The 22,308-nt window shown below is 38.1% G+C and overlaps 1 pseudogene; it reads right to left on the bottom strand.

The window, feature by feature from the left end:
* Nucleotides 1–20,672: 20,672 nt before the first annotated feature.
* Nucleotides 20,673–20,855, bottom strand: LOC116665133 (annotated as a pseudogene).
* Between the last annotated feature and the right edge of the window lie 1,453 nt (nt 20,856–22,308).

Raw genomic sequence — 22,308 nt, 5'->3', positions numbered from 1 at the left:
GATTGTTTTAATAAGGAAAACTAACCAATTTTTAATATTTATGGGAATGATCTAGCAGAAAGGGAAAACTGATGGGCGAGGCAGGACATAACAGCCAAAGCAACTGACTAAATGAGAGAGGGTGGGAGCTCATGCACAACAGAAGCAGCTGTCAATCAGGAGCCAGGACACGTGCACCCGAGTTTCACAGCAGCACTATGTGCAGTAGCCGGGACATGGAGACAGCCTAAGTGTCCATCAACAGATGACTGGATAAAGAAGCTGTGGCATATTCATACAGTGGAATGCTACTCAGCCATAAAATAATAAATAATGCCATTTGCAGCAACATGGATGGACCTGGAGATTGTCATTCAAAGTGAAGTAAGCCAGAAAGAGAAAGAAATATGATATCATTCTCTATGTGGAATCAAAAAAAAGACAAACAAACTTATTTTCAAAACAGAAACAGACTCACAGACATAGAAAACAAACTTATGGTTACCGGTTGGGGGAGGGGATAGGAAGGGATAAATTGGGAGTTCGAGATTTATAGACACTAACTAATATATGTACAATAGATAAACAACCAGTTCATACTGTATAGCACAGGGAACTATATTCAATATCTTATAGTAACTTATGGTGAAAAGAAATATGAAAACGAATATATGTATGTTCATGTATGACTGAAGCATTGTGCTGTACACCAGAAATTGACACAACATTGTAAACTGACTATGTGTATATATATATCGAGAGAGAGAGAGAGAGAGGGAGACAAAAAAAATCAGGAGCCAGGATGATGGATCCATAATGAAGACGGGAAGACAGAGGATGTGGGCTGTGGTGATGTAGGTGAGGAAGAGTCATATGGTTTGGGAGAGTTGTTTCCTTTTTGTTCCTGTTAACTCCTGAAACAGGAATCAAGGTTTTCATTGGAGAGCACAGACAGTGGAAGCAGAGGTGGTCATGTGAGAAAAGAGGTGAGGGTAAGAAGTAGTCATCTAGGGGTGAAGAGAGGGAGAGAACTCAATGTCCAAGTATGGCAGCAAGTGGCTGAGGTTGTATGAAGGACATTATTGACAGACAGTCAAGGATATGAGAGGCCAGAATATCACACATGGTTACACTGAAATCAGTCAACAAGAATCATAATAAGAAGAGTATTATAAAAGACTGTAAGCCAGAGCTAAAAATCTTCAAGTTTTACTAAACTGTTTGGTTTGATTTTAAACTTCTGTTTTTATTTTTATTGAACACTCAATCACAATTTTGAAAATGTTTCTCCTTTCCCAATTACTGTCTTGCTTTCTTTTATATTTCTTTAAACAATTAAGAATGGGACTTTATGACCTGCCTGTGACTAGCATGTTATATAAATTTGTTAAGTTATAAAGCATACCCTGTAACTAATTCAAACTTGAAACAGTCACTCCGTGATTTTTACCTACAAAAGAACAATTTCCATTGGCTGGATGAGGAAAAAAACCAATTTTATTTCTTTGATTCACATTTTTAGAGGAAAGAAAGTTTTGAAAAGATATGACTGGTAAACGTGTACACATTTAAAATGTTGCACTGAGTGAGTTCAGTGACTCCAGTGGGTGAATTTCCAGCCAGAGAAAAATGTTAATCAAAATAGTCAAAAAACAGTCATCAGTGAAATCCATCACAAACCCATCATTTCACATTGGGCCATTAATCTTCAGCAAGATGCCAACTTGTGCAGCACATGAATATTTGGATGTGAGAGGGCGTCATCTATAACACCCAGTGTTAATAGAAAACCTGTCAGGCTTATGCTCGATTGCCCACTGGTGATGGTCATTGATCTGCTCCATGGCGAGACAAAGACATATGAATTTTGGATGCCATTTTGAAACAGATCTCTACAGGCTGCGCCTTGAGACCCCTGCAAGGTATTAATCAATTGCCACCTAGTTTTAGTTTCAGATGGTTTAGTCCTTTCCAAATTGGATACTAGGGAAGGGATGTATCAGATTAATGAGGGATCTAAGTTGATATTGAAGTGCTGAAAACTAAACAGCAGAACAGATACAATTAGTTTGGGCTCTATCTCAAGTCTAATGGCTAAACCAAGAAATACAAACCAAACATAGTAATGTTGATTAACAGTTGTGGACCCCACTGGCCAGCACAATTCGAATACCTTCTTTGTGAGGGATCACAACTTAAAGCCTGGGGAATTGCCTGTACTGTGAGATCTCCAGAATTAATCTTTAGTCCATACATGGCAATGACTAATCTTGTTTAAGGAAAGCATTTTCATTTGCTATTTTTAGAAAAAGAAATTTAATGTGAAAGAAACTGAGGACCATTTTACGATGTGTGTCCACTAAGAGAACCAAACAAAAATTCATCACGTTAGAGAAAAACGTAAGCGATGTAGGGAAAAGGAAGCTTGATGAACACTACAAATATGTGTGAGTGGGTGGGGACAGGCATAGCGTGTGTTTAGAACACATGGCCCACCACCCATTATTTCCATCTGCAACATGAAAAAACTCCAAAAATAAAATCACCTGCTGTTCTAACAAAATCTTACTAAAATTGATGTAGTAAGTAAAATAACCATCATGAATAGCTTTTCTCCAGTTGCATGTGGGGAGACTAACATTATCTCATGAATACTGTACAATGTTACACATTTGTGGTGAAACAGCCCTGGTCAGTTCGGGCTGCTGTAACAAATTACCACAGACTGGGTGTCTTTAAACAACAAAGGTTTATTTCTCACAGTTCTGGAAGTTGTAAGCCTGAGATCATGGTGCCAGCATTCTGGTGAGGGCTCTCCCCTGCATTGCAGATGGCTAACTTCCCACTGTATCCTCACATGATAGAGAGATGAGGGAGCTGGCTCTCCAGGCTCTTCTTATAAGGGCACTAATTCCATTCATGAGAATATCCCTCCCATGACTTAAATCTCTCTCAAAAGCCCCGCCTTCAAACACCATCACACTGGAGATTAGATTCCAACATATGGATGCAAACATTCCATCTATACCACGGCTGTTGATTCATGGGAGAAACCAAAACAAAAATGAATTATAACCAAAGAGAATTATCCAAGGGAAAAATGGGAATTAGAACAAAGCCACTGGCTCAAGAATATTGATAGAGCTAGGAGGAATGAGTCTGCCAAGAAGAAACTGCTGGAGGAACGGCTTATGGAGTTTGACCCTGGGTTGAAGGATAAGAAAAAACCTGATTTAGAATGCACTGCATGTGGAAGTCGGGGTGAGGGGCCACCTGTGCAGTTTTGTTTTGTCCTGCTTTTCCTTGAAGCTGAGCTTGTAGGTGCAGAGATAAGCATTATTTTAAATTAGTTGCTGCCCTGGAACCCAGTCAGAAAAGGACCTTTGTTTTCTGCCAAACACTGGTAGCGAAGGGCAGCAGACTAGTGGGACAATACACAACAACCAAGAATTCAGAAATCTAATTTAATCTTTGCAACAACACTATCCACCTGTGCACCTGCCTACCTGCGTATACTCTGAGTACCAACATTTCCCTCACTGATTCTCTCCTATTCATGAAAGGTCAAATATATGATCTGGAGGCACTCCTGGGGAGTCGGTGAGAGGAGGTTGAGGGAAAATACAGGAAACTACTGTTGTGCAGCTTCTCAAAATCTCCTAATCTTCATTCTGGATACATGGGATAATTACACTTTCTTACCTCCTTAAGGTTAGAAATAGCCATATGACTTTTTTTTTGGAAAATAGAATGTGAGTGCAGGTGATATGTGTCTCCTCTGAGCAGACGCATTTAGTTGCACTTGGAGATGCTCAGAACTCTCCTCTGTGGCTGCTATAAACCCATGTTTTAATATGGAGATGCCAAGCTGAGCCATCCCGTGGAGGACAGGAGCCTGGGCAGGGAAGGGGGCACCTTTGGAGATCGCTGACATTTGGAAGTTGTTTACTGCTGCACCATAACCTAGCCTATCCTGAGTAAGGCAAGCTCCAACTTCCCTAAAGACTTGGCATACACAAAAGAAACACCTTAATTCCTTGGCATCAAAATTGGTGGACAGTTATGTTGGCAGGCAGGTTTATGTTAGAATAAAGCATTTTGCAACTTTATCACTGAAGTTTACATTTTTTTGTTAGTTTAATAATCTTTAGTAAAGCATAGCACTCAGTGCAACTATTTAGTGAAAATTGTGTCTGATAAAAGCAATTCTTGACTGATTATGACATTTCATATACTCACCCGCCTCTACTCACTGGGTTTTCTTTGAATTGCAAGTCCTTTAAAGGAATGTCATTTTAGCCTACGATGACCCTAGGAAGATGTCTTCCCTACCCTTTCATTTAGACATAAAATAGGACTGTAAGTTCATCTTCTGCCTTGAATTCATTTCATAGGACTTCTTCCTAAATATTTTTGCTATAGATCTGGGGTCCAGAGGATGAATGGGCAAGATAGTAAATGCCTTCAGCTTTGTGGGTCATACGATCTCTATTGCAACTTCTCAGTTCTGTTGCTGTAGCAGGAAAACTTCCATAGACAATACATAAACCAATAAGTAATTATGTCTATTTACAAAAATAAGCAGCAGGCAGATTTTGGCCCATGGGCCATAATTTGCCAAATCTTGCTTTAGATATTACCGCCAGTTTAAGTCATATCCATATAAGTCCATATTATCAGCTATCATTATAGCATATTTTGATACTATATTAATTAAATCAAATTCCATCTGACAACTTACCACAATCATGAAATAAAATACATACCTTATCTATAGTCTCGACTTAATATCCATTTTTTTAAAATAATTTCCCACACTACTAGTTCTGTAGAGCTAGATGTAAAAAAAAAAAAAAAAAGAAGAAACTAAAATAAATGTTCTACCTTTGTAGGATATTCAAAGCCCATTTTTCTCTGTTATAGTTAAAATGAACTTTTTAAAAAAAAATGGAAATATGTTTATTTTTGGTTCCCCACAAATACCAAGAGATAAAAATCTCAATGAGATAAAGGAAAGAAAGAGATAACAGTAGCCACCGCAGAACAGAAATGGATCTGTAAAATTGTTTTCAGAAAATGAAATCATGGCTGACATGATCTAACATCTCTCCACCTGGAAAACACTAGCCAATGCCAAATTAGGTCTCTGTTTATTAGTTCAAGATAAAACACCACTAAAATGTCACAGATACAAGAGACTGTTGGAAAGAAGAGAAATGAAGGAGAAAGGAAAAATATATGCATATATATCTGAGTCTCCTAGAAGGAAAACAAAACAATTGTATTCTTTTTTAAATTCCAGTCTCAGATTAACTTATTTTAGTGCAATGTATTTTGAATTACTGTGCAAAGAAGCAAACAAGGAAGCCAGCTATGTCAAATGGATTCAAGCACATAATAATAAAAAGAAATGAATTATGATAAGACCCAAGGCTATTTTTGTTTCCTGCTTCAAGTAGCATGTGTGTGTGTGGCGGGGTTGGGGGAGGATATACGTATCATACAATAGTGTGGTGTTTCAGGGAGCACTAGAGCACTAATTAAACTCAATATGATTGGCTTATAAAAGGTGTATGTATGAACTTTGTCTTTTAATGGACTTGGTTAGTTTGCTCCTGAATATACTGGCCAGTTGGTTTCTAAAGAAAGTGGGATAAGTTCTCCTCTTGACTGCTTCATTGCTCACCTGGGATGTATAACCAAGGACAAGACCTTATTGAAAGGGAAGAAAATTGATTGATGCTGATGGGAATGGTTCAGGCATGAAATGGATTGTAATGTGCCCCTGTGTCCCACCAGTATGTGGAAGTGCTTCTGTTTTCGAGTGGTCTTGACTGCAGTGTAGCTGTCGTGTAGCTGGGGAGGTCACTGAGACACTGGAGCAGGACTGAACACAAAGTGGAGTGGCCAAGAGAGGTGTGCGTAGACAGACTTTTGGATCAATGCTGGCTCTGCCCCTACAAGCTACGTGAGTTTGTGCAAATTATTTAATTATTCAGACTTTTGACTTTCTCAACTCTCAGGCTGAGCTGTATGAAACTGCCAATATTTGACAGTTTTTAATTTCCAAAATCGACAATTTCATGATCCCATGGCTGTGATTAAATGAAATGTTTCTACAAACTTACAGGTACAGTATAAGTGCATTTATAATTTTTTGCTTCCTCTGAGTAGAATTATTGATTAGAAGGTATTGAATAATAGTTTCAATTCATCAGTTTAGTTCATTGATTTATATAGACAAATTAATCATTGATAATTTAACATTTGTCATTAAAGAAATATAAATTGCATTATGGAATAGTTTGTTTAGTCATGTGTATATACTTTGTGGTCCTGGGATCTTAAACTTGACTTCATCACTGGTAGAGCATTTACCAATAGTCCTGCCATCAGGTTGGATGTGTTCTGTCCAAAAATATGCTCCCCTGATATATAGTCTTAGTACAGGTTGATGCCAGTCTTATTCCAGGTTAGCTTGCATTTGTAAAGTTAATTTAATGATACTGGCAGATTCTGCCAAGATGTTCCAACAGTCTCATGCATGACTTCCATCTCCATCCTCAAGCTTCTAGGTGTAGAGCAGAGCTCCATTATTACTCGGAATGGAATCTGTATCTTATACGCACATGCAGCTCCAGTAAAACCCAGCAGTGCAGCTCTGAAATACTCAGATGTTTGCTTTAAAAAATGTACATTCATAGTTATTGAACTCTTTAATTGAGTGTATATTTTTGCAATATTATAAAAACCTGAGGATTTGGGTCAGTTATCCATCTGATGTGTCTTAAGGCTGAATAAATCCAAGATGAGAGTTGAGTGCTCACATGGGGAGAAGACAGAAGCCTGACACCAGAAAATGGTCACTAAATCTCTAGGGTCATAAGGAACTTCTAATAGGTAGTTTTAGAACTGAAGAAGCAAAGCATAATTTATAACTAATAATGAGATGGGACAGATTTGCTGATGGTGTTTTTAACTACCATTAAACCACTTAAGCAGTCAGCTTCCATTGGAATATGGCAAGTATATTTGAGTACATGCGCCCTCCTACTCAGATTTCTCAAGATGCTTTTTAGATACTCTATTAAATTAAGAACCCTCAAGAAAACCATTTAAAATGAGAAGTACACTTGCCCCCTCTCCTCTTTTACATGTGGAGTTTACTGAAGGTGACATCAGTGAGAGAGGCTATAAACCTCAACAGTTTAAATCATACACTGATTACAAACCACAGGATATTTTGTTACTCTTTCATGCTCATCTATTCCGGAGGTTGCAGATTGTTCTCTTGGAAATAACTAGAGGTGGAACCTGAACCTTGGTAAATTTTCTGAAGCTCTGAGATCCATTGGAAACTATTCTGAGACCAAAAATCTTGACCAAGTTCTAAGAGGAGACAAGTGTCCATCGACACAATTTCCCTCCAGACAGCCTCTCCTTGTCTCCTAGTGACCTTCACCTACCCTTTAGAGTCCCAGGGTCCTTCTCATGCCTTAAGCAGCCATTGTCCTGAATGGGGCTTTGGTATCCATTTTGAATTGTACATATTATTTTACAATTATTTTATTGTTTAAAATAACAGTAGCTAATAAAATAAAGCACACTTTTCTTGGTAATTATTACATTTTTATCTTCAGAAGAAAGTCCAAAAGAGTGACTAATGATGTTAAGTACCTTAATAAGCTGAGAGGAGAAGATATTTACAAGTAGGTATCTTGAGGAATTTTTCAAAGCACCCTATTGACATGGTCCTATATTTCTGCCTTATGGAAGGTCACGCCTGTTATAAATCAATCAGGAAACATTTGTTCTGTGACCAGTACTAAGTAAGGTGCTGTGGAGCGTTACAGCATAAGATAAACCTCTGCTGAGAAAATATCCAATTTTCCTTGACCCTTCTAGATCTCGCAGTGTCATTTGGGAATGCCCAGGTGCTGGAAGAAAATTGCCCAGAAGTTAAAACTCGCAGCTTGCAAAAATCTAAGCAGAGGATAATGGGAGCCTTTGGTGTTTTCCGCTGTCTAAAAATCCAGCAGAGACCTTATTAAGAAAGCAGAGGTTCCCAGAATAGCTTCATGTAGAGCCGCCCAATAAAAAGAAGGGAGGAAATGTCACAGAAGAAAAACCTAGCCATAATAATGTCTCTTACCCCAACTCTCAGCTCTACAAGTATTTTATGGAGTAAGCATTTGAAGAGATTTGGGAGACGGAAGGAGAATTCTGTTTTCTTCCTTCTTCCAAGATTGTGCGCAGCCATCCTCTTCAGCCCTCTTCATTTCTGGGCGTAGTTTAGCTTGCTAGTCTAAGCCTGAGAAATAGGTCCAGCAGTGTTGAGTCATTGCCTGAGAAGTTCTCCCCAGTGCTCCCCTCTATAATGAAACTCATGCTAATATGCATAGCAATGAATGGCAGCATGAGTGGAAAAATAATGTAGAAAATGCAGCAACCCGTGGAGTGCACAACTGTGAGTAGAGTGCACTTATTTACCTGCAACGAGGTTATGGGCAGATAACCTTTGGTGGAACAGAAATGGCAAACAGACCACTGTGAGACAAATGTTATTAACAAATGGGTTTTTTTGGCCTGCGTAGTATTAGATTACAAAATATTTTTTTTAACTTTTTGAATTCATTGCAAACTAACTTCATCTAAGAATCAGGATTTCTAGTTCTTTTGCAGATCAAGCCATCTGACAACCCTAAACCTGCATTCACCCTTCCTTACTACACTAGTCGGAACAGAGTATCAGGTGCCCTCCTAGATCAGGCACATTCTCTCCAAATTGCTTCCAACGCATCCGTCTTATTCGCTCCATGACCATGCACCACTTTTCTAGCCCCTGTCGGTATTTGATATAAATCCCCCCAATGAGAACATTTTGTGCCTTTGAGCATCATCCCATGAACCAACTGTCATCTTGCTCAGGTGTCTCCAAAGAAACGCTGGCTCTAAACCTATAGCCACTGCCTACCTGGGGTAGCCTCCCCAGTGGTGGAGCTTGTCCTAGTCTAGGCATTGGCTTGGGAAGGAATAAGAGAGCCAGTCATTGGTGTTCCTGCACTTGAAGTGCTTAGCTGATTGGCATCCTGCCTGACTACCCTGAATGTGCAGAAGTACATACATCAGCCATGGGGTAAATCTTTCTCCCACACTGAACACCTGATGAATGTCATTGATTTTTCTCGAACTGCATGTTTAATGTGTCAGGCACTGAGTGTTGTGTTTTACTTAAGTGATGGTTATAATAATAATGACAACTACTTTTTGAGCACTATGTCCCGGCCATCTCATACTTCTTATTTCATCTAGTTTCCCTAACAAACCTAGAAGGTAACACAGGGAATACCTGTTGTTTTTAGCTGCCCAGGGTCCTTTTGCCTTCTCTTAGTAATAATATCCCTGCTTCCCTTGAGCGAATTGCCCACCCCTTCCAAACTCAACTATAGCAATCTTGGCAGGGCTGTCAGTCGCAGTACTCTCCCATAAGCCACAGGGTGGGCATATGATCCAACCAAGGCCAATGAAGCTCAGCTGAAGATCTGAGTCTTAGCACAGTGGTACTAGCACAGAAAAAAGGTTTGATCAGATTCATCTACACGATGCCTCCCAGAAAAGACCTCATATTTGTTCCTAATCTGGATCCCAGAACTACTGTGGTTTCTGTATTTTTAGATGTAAGCACCCTTATCCTTTCAATAAATTTATTTTTTCATTTAAAATAGCTGGAGAAACCTTCCACTGCTATAACCCCTTGTGTTATTGTGAGATAACTGACTTGAAAAAATCAGTTGCATTCTTTAGAAGGGCAAATCCATGACACAGTTAGAAAGGCGTACAATATGGAATTAGACATATCAATAGTTGAATCCCAAGTTCAGCTACTTGTTTTAATCCTGAACAAGTTATTTTATTTCCCTAAATCTCAGTTTTATTATATGTAAAATGGGGATAGTGACACTCTAATGCTCATCTTTCCAGATTGTTATAAGAAATTATTTCTATAATATACATAAAGTAAGTATTTAAAAATGACTGTAGTATTACTTGTCATCATTTTATGTTCTTATTATTACTTTCATTATTCGAAGAGTCATTCCAATAGACCAAGCTCTGGCAGGCTTTTCAAAAGGATTTAAACCAGTGTTTACTGCTCAGTTTTCATTATATATTTTCCTCCTTGAGTGACAGAAATTTTTTTTCCTTTTCTTATTTCTAATTTTCATGGCCATAGGAAGAAGGCATTTTATATTTGCTCCGGACATAGATCTGAACCAGTAGATACATGACCTGAGAAAATGGTTTATTGAGAGTAGAGCAGTAAGTGTTATAATTTCATAAAGAAATTGATAGGCTAAATTAACATAAATTTTGTCCTAAATTTGGTATGAAGAACATTTAGAGGAGAAAATAATGCTTGTTCACATTCTAAACTCAGGGAAAAATAAATAAAGAGGAAAAAGAAGGAAGGAAGGAAAGAAGGAAGGAGGGAGGGAGGGAGAAAGGGGATAAGAGGAAAAAAGAATAAAACAGAAATCACTCAAGCTGGAACTTTCACAACAGAAGAAAATACCAGATTTAGTTAGCAACGTACCCAATTTGAGATAATAGTGTGATTACTAAAAAAAGCTAGTTAGTTTAGGCTGCATTATCTAAGCTATATATAATATGTGAATAAGGAGGTTCACAATTTATTTTATTCCTTACTAAAACCTCACCTAAAATGTTGGGATATTGTGTTCACTTGGGATATCACATTTTAAGGACACTGTAAGTCATAGGAATTTAAAAAGAAAACGGGAGAATTTAACTAAAGAAAAGCAGGCTTCAAAGTGACAATTTAAGTATATAAAGAGCTGCCATGCAATACCCTGTTTACGCCATTCATATGCAGATAGTAGGGTCAGGGTGAACGGGCTGCTTTAAAGCAGATTTAGACTTTCTATGACAAAATGATTTAGAGATTAGAGCTGCCTTCCTACAAGATGTGAAACATTGTATTTTCCAAAACGACCGCAGTATTATTCCTGGTCCTATATCTTCCCCAAGACCCATACCCAGGTCCAAAACTGCCCTCCCCATCAGGAGGTAGATCTCTAATCCTTGAATTTAGCCAGGTTTGTGACTGCTCCAGCCCACAGAATAGAGTGAAAGTTACACTATGTGATTTCTGGGGCTAGGTTATAAAAAAGCTTCCATTTGGCTCCGCTCAGGACACTGGCCCTCAGAACTCAGCCTCCTCTACTGTGAAGAAACTCAAGTCACATAAAGAGGTCCCAAGTAGGTATTCCAGCCCGTTGCCTAGTTACCGTCTTACCAACAGCCAGCAACAGCCAGCAACAGCCAGGTGTGTGAATGAGTGATCCTTCAGAGGACTTCCTCGCCTACCCTTTGAGTCTTGCAGCTGAAGGTACAGACATCCTGGGTTGGAGACAAGCCATGATTAAAAGAATACAGAGACAGAAATTTCGACATGAAGGTGAGCCCTGATCCTCAGCCTTCAGAAGCATCATGTTGCTCAGATTTGCAATTCTTTTCCTATCTCTTCTGTACCCATTTCAAACAAAAACCGATCCTAATGCCCTCCATTTCAGCTGCCCAAAGAAATAAAAGGAATGCTAGAAAATGAATGAAGAATTGGTAACTACACAGTGAAGTTCACTGCCTCTCTGAGCTTCACATGGGGGTTCTGAAGGGCCAGGAGCTTTTCTGGGAGCTATTCCTCACAGAGCTCAAGGAAATTTTAGGGTTCTCCAAGAAAAGAAGTCCCCCTTTGGCTGTCTGTCAAGAGCATTTCTAGAGAATTGGGACAAAATGGAATCCTTTCATGCAATTTTGATTTGATTTTAAATTTACCCAAACTTAATAAAAATTCTATATTGAGGTTGCCCAGCTGCATCTCTATTTTTTTTTTTAAAGCAACATGTTGAATTCCTATGGAAAAGAATATTTTTATTCAGTTTGACAGGTTCGGTGTTTATTCTTGTCTATATAGTTGATATTGACTATTGTGGCAAGGTTTACATTCTTGTTAATACATCAAAACAATACACAGTTTTTCTCAGATATTTAATTAAAAGCAGATATATTATTCTAAGAGAACATAAAAAAGTGTGTCTTCCTAGACAACAGATTCAAGGCTTAAATACCTGCCTATGCAATCATTATTTTCATGATATTTATTTTTAAACCACCATATATTTAACTTATTTTTAAGAGGGAAGAAGCATGAATTTTAAAGTATTAAGTGTTAAGACCTAGTTTAACTCTAAGCATTATATGACTTAAATCTTTTGAAAATTTTGTTTGAATCATATGGTGAGACTCCTGCCTGTAGAACTTTTGATAATTTATTTTAATCTTCCTCAGCTAGCTTGGGGGAAAAAAATCAATGTTATACTATAAGTAGTAAAAATAACTTAAAATTAAGCTTAAAGTCATAGTCAACAGAAAATTTTTAGGGATCTTAGATGAAGAAATAATTTGCATGAGGAAACAAAAATTACAGAAACTCATGAGTATTTTTTTGTGATATTTTACTAGTGTGTTTTCTGAGATATGTTGGAGATGATTATACACTTTTATTATTAAAGATTTAAAAAATATCTACACTTCTACTTTACTCTTTTAACATATGATTATAATTTCTATTCTCTCATTTGATTAAAAACAGTTGAAAACCAGTGATTTCTGTGTTAATAATAACCCCTTTTACTCCTAAGTAATGTTTTCCTCTCATTATTTCCTTACCCTGCCTTGTTAATGATCAGTTTTGACGGTTTAAAAGTTTTTCCCTAAGGAAAATAAAACAAAGAGGAGGAAGAATTTAGCTTGAAAGTGTAATTCTGTATTTTTCTTTTTCCAAATGATGTTGACCTAATTTTATGATACCCACTTTGCAAATTATAACAAAACCAAATTCCCCAGTGATCTGAAATATCAGAAGGAAGTACACTGATACTGCTCAGTCTCTGGCACTACGTTCTTCATATGTTATATCTAAGACTTTATTTGATTGCTTTAATTAAATTGTACGGTGGGCTATCCTTATCTGTGAGTTTTGCATCCACAATTCAATGAACCACAGATCAAAAAAAAAATTTTTTTTTTAATTCCAGACAGTTCCAAAAAGCAAAACTTGAATTTGCCTTGCATTAGTAACTATTTACATAGCAGTTACGCTGTATTTACAGCTATTTACATAGCATCTACATTGTATTAGGTATAATGAGTAATGTAGAGATGATTTTAAATCTGCAGCAGGATATGGGCAGGTTATAAGCAAATAGTCCCTTATATGAAATGGTATAGTATTTACATGAGGGACTTGAGCATCCTGGGATTTTGGTATCCAGTGGCTCCTGGAACCAATCCCCCTGCAGATACTGAGGGATGACTGCATGAGAAGAAATGCCATTCTTAGGAAAATGTCTATGTCAGTATCTTTTGTTTGATGTCCATTTGTCTCTCCTTTGAATCTAGTGATGTGTTCTCTCTGGGGCTCTTCTTGTGTTCTCATGCCAGGGGTGAAAAGAATCTCCTTTCACCTGAGGTAGAATATGACAGACACCACTAGTGTTAATGAGCTCTCATTCTTCTGAGTTGGTCCTGGCAGCATTTTGCTTTAAACAAAGTGTTTTGCCTTTTGTGCCATTTCCTTACATTTGGAAATAAACTTCTAATATCTAAATCTGGGAATTCATTGTGTTTTTATTGTTTTATTTCTCCTCCTATCCAAACCCATTTCTGAGAAAAGATCTATAACCTTAAATCCCATATATTAACCTCTCCCAGAAGTATCTGCATATTAAGATTTATATTTTTAAGTTTTATAAAATTTTAAATTGCAGATAATAAAATAGGGGAAAAGCTGGGTAGGGTGGTAGATGCAGTTAAGTATTTTTACTAGAACTCTTCCACCTAGTCCAAAAGCCAGTTTTATACATAACGATCACAGGCATGAGCCATCATTATATGTAAATTTTGTTACATTACAGGAACGACTTAAAGACTTAAGTGCCCCTACTTTAAAAAGAGAGAGAGAGAGAGAGAGAGAGAGAGAGAAACAATGGGACCCTTTGAAATGCAGAAGTGTGAACACTGAGTGTGGCCCACACCAAGAGAAACAGTAAACTCAACCTACATGGAAAGTCTTGAGAAATGGGTTAGTGAGTTTCCTTACACTTATAAGTAAGAAAATTCAATAGATCACCTGCAAGTCTGGAAACTGATGGCATGCCCTGTTCTGCAGTAAGATAGAATAGCCTCATGGGCCTAAAATTTTTCTGGGTCCTGATGTTTGCAAAACTTTTAAGATTAGGATGGACAGCAAGCTTGTGCAGTGATCTGAGCTCAAGTGATCTGCCATCCATTTGCTTCCCCAGCAGGTCGGAGCCCAGAGGGAAGATTTGATTGGGTCCAGGTTGCCCTGTTCAATCCTGGACTGTCCTTCCTGGGAAGGTCTCTGCTGGGCCAGTGCCAGGGGGATGCTCCTCTGCTGCATCAGTACCAGACTGTTTAGGTTTGCCTTTGTGACAATCTTTAGTTTGCTGCTAGAGAGTTGAACTCATTTATTCCCTACATGTTTCAAAAATCATGGTATAACTTGAACTAAAATGAACTACTTGGAGTGTGTATGTATTAGGATTCTGCAGGTGAAGATAATATAATATTCAACTAAAAACCAGCTTAGACACAAAGGGAAATAAATATATTGGCTCACATTACTCGAAATCTAGAGAAAAGGTGTGCACTTAAATGAGTCTTTTATAATTTCTCTGCTTTGTATCTCTGCTCTGCTGCTGTCTCGTGCCGACTTTATATCCAGGTTGGCTTCTTTAGGATAGCAAAATGGTTGAAGCAGGTTCAGGTCGTAACTCACAATTAAAACTGTCCAGAACAAAGTGTTTCCCCGCTATTGAACCAAAACCTGGATGTGACGGGTGAAATAATGACCCTCTCCACACATGTTCATGTTCTGGTCTTTAGAAGCTGTGAATATGTTACCTTCTGTGGCAGAGAGACTTTGCAGATGCGATTAAGGTTAAGAATGTTAAAATGGAAAATTATCCTGGATCATTCAAATGGACCCAATCTAATCAGGGTCCTTAAAGCTAGAGAAGCCTTCCCAGCTGTCATCAGAGGAAGATATAACCACAGGAGAAGAGTTAGAGAGATGCAGGGTTCCTGGCTCTGAAGACTGAGGCAGAGGCCATCACAAGCCAAAGAATGCAATCAGGCTCTAGGAAGCTGGCAGAGGCAAGGAAAGGGATTTTCCCCTAGAATCTCAAGAAAGGAGTTCAGCCCTGCCAACCCTTTGACCTTAGCCCAGTGACAGGTGTCTGATTTCTGGCTTACAGACCCTGTAACAGAATAAACTCATATTGTTTAAGCTATTCAATGTATGGTAACTCATTACAATAGCCATGGAATACTAATGCACTGAATTAGGACACGTGGATTGGACCAATTTAAACCTGCTGTGGAGCACATCCCAGTGGCAAGGGAAATGACACAAGCTGGTTAGTGACTGAGGCATGAGTGATGTAACCAAACAAACTGTTCTGGAGAGAAAGATGGAATAAGAATGAATGAGCCTACCTTTGTAGCTGGGGGAAGCAAGGCACATGATCCAAGACTGTCACACTGCAAAGAATAGAATGTGGGTGGGCCGTCTACAATACACACTATTAAGTGCACTGACCTCAGGTGGGACATGAAACTGTCAGATACTTTTAAGAGTCCACGGTCTGTCCAGCTCAAAGTTTACTCAGAAATGTGATTTCTTCTGTTCTAAGAGCGGCATGGATTAATTTTTGTTCTGCGTCTTACCACTTCTCTTGATCAATGTATTTTCAATGTCTGAGGATGCTGTAATTCATCACAGGACCTGTCTGAAATGAGGTGAGTGATGTTGAATGCTTGGAAACTGCTTGCTCGATGCCTAATAGAGGGAAAAATGATTCGGTGGAAGAAAAATGAGGCTGAGATGCAAGTATGACCAACTGTTTGTGGAGGTACAGTGTTTTTATTACCTAGAGAGAACAACATAGGGCCATAAACTCATGACAAAGTATTGCAGCGACTTGTTTAACTGTGTTATATAATCTGTAGTTCACTGAAGTCTTTCAAGAGTTCTTTAAATGTTTGTGAATTAACAAAGCCCTGTTTTCTAACTTGTTTATGCCTTAAGCTTCCATTCCTGGCATATAGTAAATATAAACATGTGCTGTTGTTAATGCTATTTTATCTCTGTAATGAGGATCTGCAGTATCTGAGATGGCCCTGAGTTTCTTCCAGAGGAACCTGGAGATGTGAGGAAGACTATTTCCCTCTGAAGGTAAAATTAATGTCAACCCTAAATAGGAAGTAACAGATCATTTCTTAGACATGTAGGAACAGTAAACTTGGCTAGAAACAGCATTCAGTTTAATGAGTGAAATTAACACAAAAGTAAAATCTTGCAGCTTATTTACCGCCTCCCAGAGGAGAGAATCTGAGGGACATGGGCATCTCAGTCATGAAGGGACTTTGCCCAGGTATTGCCATGGCCGAGAGGAACTAGCCATCCAGACCTGCCATTTCCCTTCACTCACCAAGCACCCACGTGGTGACTACTAATGCAAATCCTCAGGTCCCTGATGCAGGACACAGCACTGTGGATAGAAGACATGAGAATGTGTATACACCCCAAATATACGAATCAGTTGATATCCTACCCCATCTCAGTCAGTGACTTTGTGAACCCAGGGAACATTGTCTCTTGATTTATACTGAAATAGTTCAAGGCCACGAGACAGACTTTGGACTTTGGCAGATTCATCTCTGCAGGACCTCTTACCTAATGGCACTCGGAAGGAGTCTACAATTTGTTAAATAAACTTTGGAGATGTAGCCTAACAGTTTCTATGGAGAAGTGTGTATAAATTTACAAATCACTAGTTAAAAAAATAAAAACTGCCTTGGGATAATATTTTTAAAGTCAGGAGTTGTCTGTATGTATTCTATAATTTTAGGAATAAATATTTCTTTTATATTCATGAAACTTAGTTTACCATGGCTAATGGCTATGCCTCTGTATTTTTCAAAATGTTTCGGTAACAATAATACCTTACCCAGGTTCTCAATCTGCTTGATCTGCCGCCTCTCCATAGCTTCCCTGGGACACCTGGAAATATAGGGGGTGGGGATGGCAAGGGAGGAGCTTTATCCTGTCACAGCTACTGGGAGATGTTACTGGTATCTAGGTCTCGGGGGAGGGCGGCAGAGGGGGTCAGGTATACTAAACACGCTGCAATATTGGGAAAGTCACACACAACCAAGGACAAAGAACTGTCTTGTCCTGTGTCAGTTGTATTTCTGTAGAGAAACACTACTCCCAATCTCTTCTGATGTAAGGATTGCTGGTGACTTTCGGAAATTATGATTTAAGACAGCAAGACACTGGAGGTCTAAGTGCATTTACCACAGCTAGATCAGGAAACAGTATGACCAGTTTAACTTTCAACTTCTGTTTCATTGTATGTAGCAGTGTGTGTGTATGTGTGTGTGTGTGTGTGTGTGTGTGTGTGTGTAAATGGCTTTGTATGAGTTTGTTTACTCTCTAAGAGGCTCTAACCATAAAAATTATTTTCTCTTCTTCTTCAAGAGAGCCTGAACGGAGCCTGATGACATAGTCCTTGGGGCTGGAGGAAATGAACTAAAGATCTCGTACACTTTCTAGTTAATTTGATAGATCAAAATGGCCGAGTCAGATAGCTCACCTTGGCCACAGGAAATTGCAGCACTGGAAACAAAGTCACGGTTCTACGATTCTAACTCAGCTTTGTCTGGATGAGTCATTCTGTTGTTTTAATTATTCACATAACACTTCTTTCCAGTAGACTTAATCATCCAAAGGTGACAGTGTAGGGGAAATCTCCGAACACCCATGCATTTTCTCAAGTCGATTACAAAGCCCAGCATTATACGCACACTTTGCTGATGTAGAAATAGGTTGCCATACAAATAGGGGCTGATCAGATATCAGAGGGAGCTGACCATTTACACAAAGGCATTCATTCTGGGACCGATGCAGCTGGATCTCACAGGCCTGCTCTAGACAAAGACTCTTCAGCTAAAATCCTTTACGAGTGAAGTTTGAACAATCACACAATCAGTTGGCATTACAGCATCCAGTCTTTTTAAATTCGGTGACCAAAGATCAGTCCCAACCAGTGAACTTTCTAATTGTTGCAAATGCCGTGTAAATGCCTGGCTTGTCCTGCCCGAAGGTTTTCAGGAGATAAAAGTTAATTCAGAAACAAAGTTTGATGGAAGTCAATGAAACCTTTTAAAGAACTACTATTGAGATTTTTTAATCTCCTGCCAAAATGAAAAAAAGAAAAAGTTATATTTCTGTCCAGCAATCTCAAAATCAGCAAGACAAAGAAAAATAATCCAACCCCCAAAGCCAACAAAAGGCCCATTTACTATCTGACACCCTGGGTGGACTTTGAAGCCACACTTCTCCAACAATCGCTGTATTATGCCCATAGAATAATGCCAACCTGTTAATATGGGGTTTGTGCAATCAATTTGGAATTCAAATCAGAGTAAATAAGGACAGAATGCTGCCCCAACACCAAATCACTAAGGCTAAGCCAAACACAGAGAAACAAACCCAAAAAATTCTTTTCAGGAGTAGCGAAAGCAAGATTAAAACTTAATAGAATGGAACTCTGCCCACAATAGCCTCACTATTTGGTACAAGAGCATCTTTTCAAAATGAGAGAAAACATGACTCACATGACTTTCAGGGACTTAAATGTGATTCTTGATGTCTCTCCTGTTCATGTATAGATAATTCACAAAAGAACATATTTGTCTTTATCAACTGTTCTTAAAATCTTGAAACTTGAAGAGTCAATGTGACAGAAACAAGCTGTAGAGAGCTTTTAAATGTGTCTACATATTTGAAATGTATTTTTCAACAAAAACACGGATGTGTTTTTAGAATAACTAGAGCATATAGTCATACCTCCCAGTATAACATCTCCATTAGCAAAATGCTTCATGATTAAGTCACTCTTCCATTGCCTTGAAAGCACTGGTGATCAGAGCCCACTCTTCTTGGTAAACGGAATTAGAAACAGTAAGATACTCAGGAATGAAAGTCACTAGTGGAAGAAGAAGGTATAAGAAAAATATGATTATGTCGTTTTTATGAACTCCTTTGAAAGCTTCCCTCATAACCATCACAACTTCTTCCAGACACCCCAAAAGTCCCCTCCTCTCCTCTCTCTTGCTCTTTCTTTTTCTCCTCAGAGACACTGTTCCCTTAAACTTCCAAATTCTGTTTGAGGCAAAATTTCAAATTTTATCGAGTTCATGATACTTTATTTGATTAGGGAAAAGAAATTCTGATAGATCTAAATTTCTAAATACATTAGCAACAAAAATACAAATAAAAGGAATAAAATTGTGAAAGACTTTTTGTCTTAAAACTTAGGAAAATAAATAATAAATAGGAAATTTTAAAATATCTATGGTAATACTTAAATTTGGCATATATATATATATATATATATATATATATATATATATATATATATATATATATATATATATATATATAAAGAGTAAAACAAACCAATCACTTCCCTGTCTCTATAGCAAGGCATTCAACTCAGAAGGTTTCTATGGATTTCACAGAATGTATTGCATATGAATTATTTATGTCTCTTAAAAATTGAAGAAAAATATTGAAATGTTTGTGGAATTGACAATAATCGGACCAACAGGAAATGAAAATGTCATTTAACAGTCCTGCAATTGATTAAAGTATTACTAATTCAAGAGAATGACCACTTTGAGATTAATTAAGCTATACTATTTTTTTAAAATCAATCTTTAAATTCTGAGCACTTGAGCCAAAAGAATGCTAATCCTCTACAAATTTATAGATGCAGTGGAACATTGATTCAGCACCAGAGTTCTAGGAATCAGAGATCTCGTAACTTGATAGTAACAACTATCTTCTACTTACATCATCACAGTCTCTTCAATTAATGACTTAGGATCCTATTTCATACTGCAATATTTGGGGTGAAAGTGTGGAAACACAATTCAGTAAAATATAATGAAAAATCAAGACAGAATTGTGAGGCTTTTATATTAAAATACAAAAGGAAGTCGGTTTTCTAATAACAATGGTAAGTAGTGTCCCGTGAACCACAGAAGGGCAGTCTCACATTTATAAAGTGAAGTGATTCTACCTGCAGGGAGCTGAAACCCTTTGTAGATGAACAGCAATTTGTTTCATACAAACTCTGGTCTCACACTCATCCCCGCCTGCCTTTGCTTTTTGCGTGTGAGGACTCCTTGGTCCTTCTTGGTTGCTGAACTTGCTCTGTGTCCACACAGAACCGTAATACACTACTTTCCTCTACCCAGGCTCTTCCTCAAGGGAGCTTTCTCTGACAGCACCACTAGGTCAGGGTCCCCTGTAACTGACTCTCAGAGCATTTTTCTTTCTGAACTTTTCTTTCTCAGCACTACTCACATTTCCACTAAATACTTGACTGAGGGAATAATGTTTAATATCTGTAGGCATGGCACATAATGTAAACTCCAAAAGGGATTGAACTGTCCTGGAGAATGTCATTCTAAGTGAAGTAAGCCAGAAAAGAGAAAGAAAAATACCATATGAGATCGCTCATATGTGGAATCTAAAAAATGAATGAATGAATAAATACAAAAGGGATTGAAGTGTATCTAAACCATACACTATTGTGTCCCTGGGATTTAGCACTGTCTGGCATGCAGGTGTTTTCAATTAGCAATCATCGTGCCTCAGATAAACCTCACTGGCAAGGATGCTGTCATTTAGCAAAGCTGGCAGTAGGTGTTTAACTGAATGAATGGAGTGAATGACTGAAGAAATAAAATATCCAAAGGATTATAGTGGCTTTTAGGGTCCCTGGACCTAGTGACTTTGGGATAGAGAAGTCTGAAGATTCCATTGTAGCACCCAGTCTTTGTAACTTGTCTAGAACATATATACACCCTGATATGGCCATGGATATTTACATCATTTGATTAGTGCTGGACCTGCTAATTTATGGTCTCAACACAGTTACAAGAAAACTATACTTTCTTTTCCTTTTGTCACTGCTTCTTAACTCGGTCCTGGTTTTCCATCCGTATTTTTGCTACACTGTAGTTTCTGAGTGTTCTTTCATTGAAAGACTTGTTTATCCTTTCACTGAGCAAGTATTTTTTTGAACACCTACTATGTGTTATCTTAATCAAGACAGTATTTCATACATTGCTGTGGGTGTACTGGTTAAGTAGAAAAGAATTATTATTTATAATCCCTAGAAGGAGACTTTCTATTCTTAGAATTCTTATGCTAAGTCAATATGCCACCAGGGTCAAATTATGTGACCTTGTTTAACTCAGGTAACTTCTCAGAAAATCAGTTTTGTACATAAGAATAAAGAAAGAGCTGGTTAAGTAACACTGGAAGAATTTGAGATCACTTTGAGCTCTAAAGTAATGTAATGTCAGCCTATTGCAGGCACCATGTTGAATGATTTGAGTTCAAAAACTGACAATATAAGTAGCGAAGCAAAACCAGGGCTTCAGTAAATACTCCTTAATTGCTTTCACTAAAAGATTGGAACAATGAAAATATAGCATGTATTTTTCTACTCCCTAGGAAGGAGAGAACACTCATAAACCATAATAGTTAAATTATAGAAACTTTTAATATGCTTTTCTTTCCTCTTTCTTTACGAGAGGGTTAGCCAGAATCAGACATACTGGGAATATGCTGCCTAGAAAGAGAACAGAGAAAGTCAAACCAACAGAAAGGAACTGAAGAGTACTTTAAAATGCAAGATGAATTTAAATTACCAGGAAGAATCCTTCACCTGTTATCCTGGAGAATCCTTGAAGACTTGGGAAATTGCATCTATTTTTAAAATGACTGGGGAAGGATTAGAGGTGAAAATTTCTTGGTAGAAGTATCTTCATCGTTTCTTAGAGGATTCAAGCTCCCTACCAACCCATTTTTAAGTTCAGGACCAGGTGTAAATATAGGGGAAAGGAAGTTACTAAGGGACACATTGTATGAGAGTACAGGGTGGGGGGGGGAGGGCAGGACCTCTCATGTGAACACAGAACATTTCGAATGCCAGAGACATAAAGCTATACCCCTGTATAACATGGTCTCAACACATAGATCAGTATTCTCCATGAGGCTTCTATTCGCACATAGCATAGGAACCAATCTGGAGTATTTATTTATTCTTCAATCACACCCCAGTGATGCTTTCGTCTCTTTCT

The sequence above is a fragment of the Camelus ferus genome, chromosome 7, assembly GCF_009834535.1.
Source record: "Camelus ferus isolate YT-003-E chromosome 7, BCGSAC_Cfer_1.0, whole genome shotgun sequence".
Taxonomy (NCBI): Eukaryota; Metazoa; Chordata; class Mammalia; order Artiodactyla; family Camelidae; genus Camelus; species Camelus ferus.
The sequence above is the reverse complement of the archived record's forward strand: the minus strand, read 5'-3'. Positions and strand labels throughout refer to the sequence as shown.